This window comes from Apodemus sylvaticus, chromosome 11 (assembly GCF_947179515.1).
Source record: "Apodemus sylvaticus chromosome 11, mApoSyl1.1, whole genome shotgun sequence".
In the NCBI taxonomy this organism is placed as follows: Eukaryota; Metazoa; Chordata; class Mammalia; order Rodentia; family Muridae; genus Apodemus; species Apodemus sylvaticus.
In genome coordinates this window covers 33,044,023-33,048,697 of record NC_067482.1, presented here as the reverse complement: position 1 = coordinate 33,048,697, position 4,675 = coordinate 33,044,023, and positions in this window count along the sequence as shown.

The following is a 4,675-nucleotide window of genomic DNA, read 5'->3' as shown; positions in this document are numbered from 1 at the left end:
GTGTACTCATATAAACAAAATAAATAAATACTTTTAAAAAATTTAAAAAAGAAAAACTCTTGAGCAATGCTGGAATTTTAAATTCTCGTAATTCTAAAAAACATCCTCTCCCCACCCCACCCCCACCCCACCCCACCCCACCCCGCTCTTTAGTTTAATGCTTTTTCTCCAAGGTTGGCATTTCCAGCAGAGAACAAGGCGGAGAGCGGCTGCAAAAGACCAGCTGTTTTCCAGTCCTGAACCTGGCAGAAAAGAGGAGAAACGGTCTCAATGCCCCCGCCCTCACAGGTTTTTGACGGTCTCTAAGTTAATCCCCCCTCCCCTGTCCAAATGACAAGGAAAATTATTTTCCAGTCTTTAATGTAGGACCAAAATTTGTCTTGGAATGGTTTCCTCCGTCTGCCAGCTTCATCTTGTCCCGAGGAGGTTTAGCGAAGGAAGCTCCACCTTTCCAGCTGCAGGGCTGAGCGAGACTGCTCTCAGGCAGCTGGTTTGGACTGACTCCTTGCAGGTGATTTCCATAGGCCCAAAAATCCTCAGAGAGAGAGAGTGCTGATGTGAAGTTCTAACCTGATCTCCAGTTCCAGTCAGCAAGAGGTGACCCAATCTCAAAAGAACACACATGGCATACACTCACTGATAAGTGGATATTAGCCCAGAAGCTCGGAATACCCAAGATACAATTCAAATATCAAATGATGCCCAAGAAGAAGGAAGGAAGAACAAAGTATGGATACTCTGGTCCTTCTTAGAAGGGAGAACAAAATTCCCACAGAAGGAGAGACAAAGTGTGGAGCAGAGGCTGAGGGAAAGACCATTCAGAGACTACCCCACCTGGGGATCCATCCCATATACAGTTACAAAACACAGACAATATTATTGATGAGTTTACATTGTTAAGTTGTGTGTGTGTATATGTGTGTGTGTGTGTTTGTGTGTGCATACATGTGCATGTGCCCTTATTGTTGCACACATGTGAGGGTCAGAGGAGAACATGCAGGAGTTGTTCTCTCCTTCAACTACATGGGTCCCAGAGACCAAGTTCAGGTCCTCAGCCTTAGCTGCAAGCACCTGTAACCACAGGGCCATCTTGCTGGCCCTAGATAGGACATATTTTATTAGGCAATGAATATGAATACAGAATACTTTTCAAAGTGCTTGTGCCAATTCCACCCTTGTAAATAGTGGATGAAAGCTACAGTTTCTTGGTGTCTTTGCTAACAATTCCTGTTGCTTGGCTCACTTTAGTCGCTTTGCCTAATAAACAGTGGCACTGGATTGTGCTTTAAATTTGCATTTTCCCCGATGACTAATGAAGCTGGGAGCCATTGTAAATAGTTTTAACTATTTGGAAACTTGCTTTAGTGCAGTCTCTTTTCAGAGGACCAGAATGGTTTTGTTTGTTTGTTTTGGGTTTTTTTTTTTTGTTGTTGTTGTTGTTTTGGATTTGGTTTTTTTTTTTTTTTTTGAGACAGGGTTTCTCTGTATAGCCCTGGCTGTCCTAGAACTCACTCTGTAGACCAGGCTGGCCTCGAACTCAGAAATCCGCCTGCCTCTGCCTCCCAGAGTGCTGGGATTACAGGCGTGCACCACCACACCTGGCCTCAGAATGTTTTTTATAACTGACCTAAAACATGGAATAGTGGAGAATGGGGGCAAGCCAACATTAACACACACACACATAGCACATACATCATACTTGTGCACACACAAAATAATAAATAAGATAAAGGTTACAAAATATTTTAAGGTCTTCCCCATCCCCTGAAAGGGAAAAAAACAAGCTAGAGTTGAAAAATATCAGTGTTTAGCCAGGTGGTGGTGGCGCATGCCTTCAGTCCCAGCTCTCAGGTGCTCTGAGTTCTGAGTCCAGGCCCAGCCTCACTCTAATGGAGTGAGTTCAAAGACAGCCAAGGCTATTAACATAGAGAAACTTTGTCTCAAAATACCACAAAGAAAAAAAGATTAGAGTGCATCATACACAGTGTTCTCCTTCCAGATGGGCCCTGCCAGGTAGTCAAAATCATCCCAGTACTATTTTTTTTGTCTTGTTTTGTTTTGTTTTTTGGATTTGGTTTTTTTTCAAGACAGGGTTTCTCTGTGTAGCCCTGGCTGTCCTGGAACTCACTCTGTAGACCAGGCTAGCCTCGAACTCAGAAATCTGCCTGCCTCTGCCTCCCAGAGTGCTGGGATTACAGGCGTGCGCTACCACCACCGGGCTTCAGTACTATTTTTTTAATGATTTATTTTTATTTATTTAGTTCTGTCCATTGGTGTTCTGTCTGCAGGTAAGTCTGTGAAGTTACCGGATCCCCTGGAATTGGAGCTACAATCAGGTGTGAGCTGCCATGTGGGGACTGGGAATCGAACCAGGGTCCTCTGGAAGAACTCTCAGTGCTCTTAACTGCTGAGCCATCTCTCCAGCCCCATCTTGATACCTGTATAAAGTTATACTAATTTATCAACGACTGTACTGCTACTTAGAGCTCATTTTTTTTTTGTTTTTGTTTTTTTTTACTTCCTTTATCTTGACTTCTTTCCTCTCCTTAATTAAATCAGAGCCTTTCCTTCAAAACCGTTTCAAATGCCTCCTGCCCGGCAAAACCAAATTCCCTGTTCCCTGGCAGTCAACCGATTACACTGTGTGCAAACATGTATTGAGCTCACGCTAAAATTATGCTCCTGGCTTGTGCTGTGCTAGCACTGAACTCAGAGACCTAAGAGTGCACAGGGCAGGCCTCCAGGCACTTGGAGAGTGGAGGAGGCTGATCCCGGAGTGTGTAATTACCACATGAGATCTTAAGTGTAATGACAGAGATGGTAAAGGCCCTAAAAGGGAGCTACAAGGGAGTCAGCCTCCAAGACGGTCGGAAATGACCCTGCCACGAGGGTTCTGTGGTGTGTGGGCCTCTTTCTCACAGCATCAAGGCTCACCCTTCAGGCAGAGACTGGGATGAACCACTCCTTTAATCCCTGCCTTCTGGAGAATGACGTCAGAGCGGTCAAGAGTTCAAGGACCCCTACTGATGGAATTCCAGACCAGACTGACTACACAGGCTACATGAGACCCTGTCTCACATAACCCCCAAAATTGGACAGCCTAGATGATGGACTGATGTGGTTTCAAACAAACAAAAGATTGAAACAATACAAAACAATCAAAAGTGTAGAAAGCAAGTAAGAAATCCACCGATGGCTAGGCCTGCTCCAACAGCCAGGTAACAGCCTCTGTGGAGGCTGAGGCAGGGGATCCTGATTGTGTTGATGGCCTGCTTGGCCAGCTCAGTAAGACTTTGTACCAAAAGAGACAAAAAAAGGACATATTTAGGGTTGTAGCTCAGTGGTGGACTGTACTTACTTAGCAAGCAGTCGGCCCTAGGTTCAATCTTGGAGATTCCCCACTCAACCACCACCACCACAACCTCCACCATTGCTACCACCACCACCACCACCACCATAACTTCCACCATTGCCACCACCACCACCACCACCATAACCTCCACCATTGCCACCACCATCACCATAACCTCCACCATTGCCACCACCACCACCACTACCACCACCACTACCACCACCATCACCACCACCACCACCACCATCACCACCACCACCACCATCACCACCACCACCATCACCACCACCACTATCACCATCACCACCACCACCATCACCACCACCACCACCACCACCACCACCATCACCACCACCACCACCACCACCATCAACACCACCATCACCACCACCACCACCACCACCGCTGCCATCACCACCACCATAACCTCCACCATTACCACCACCACCACCACTACCACCACCACCACCACTACCACCACCACCACCACTACCACCACCACCACCACCACCATCACCACCACCCACATACATTACTGCCTTGAGCCAGGCTGGGTGTGTTGGTTCACCCTTGTAGTGCAAGCACTCAGGAAGCTGAGACAGAAGGATTGCCATGAGTTTCAGGTCAGCCTGGACCATGTAGGACTGTGTTTCAAACAACAACAAAACCTAAGAGAGGGCCCTATGAGTTGGCTTTTTGTCTTGGCTCCGCCCCACAGTTACCTGGCAACAGTCAGGTGTGCCTGGCTCACTATAAAAGGGCTGCTTGCCCCCTCCTCTCTCTCTCTTACCTTCTTCTTGCTCTTGCTTCTGCTCCCTTTCCCTCCCCTCCTCTCTCCATGTGCTCATGGCCGGCCTTTATTCCTCTCTCTCTGCCTTTCTCTGCCTCTACTACCCTCTCAACTCCCCTCCCCACACCTGAATAAACTCGATTCCACACTGTACCGTCATGTGGCTGGTCCCTCGGGGGTAAGGGATGCACATCACCAAACATATTCCTTCTCTCTTTATTTTTATATAACACAATACTATGTCTTCCTTGTGTCCCAAGACTGGTTTTTACATTCCAAGGGCAGGAGAACACAGGGCACAGAGATTGTCACAGGGATTTCTGAGCTCCTGAACGCCCCCGTCACAGTAAACATTTGTTCCTATTAAGGGGAAACTCTTCAAGTTTGAAGAGATTTATTTGGAGGGAAGAAGGGTTAGTCTTCTGAAACTGGGTCCTGTGTAGTTCAGAATGAAACCTAGGGTAGCCTTGAACTCCTCCCTATTCTCCGCTTCTCCCTGCTTCTCCCTGCTTCTCCCTGCTTCTCCCTGCTTC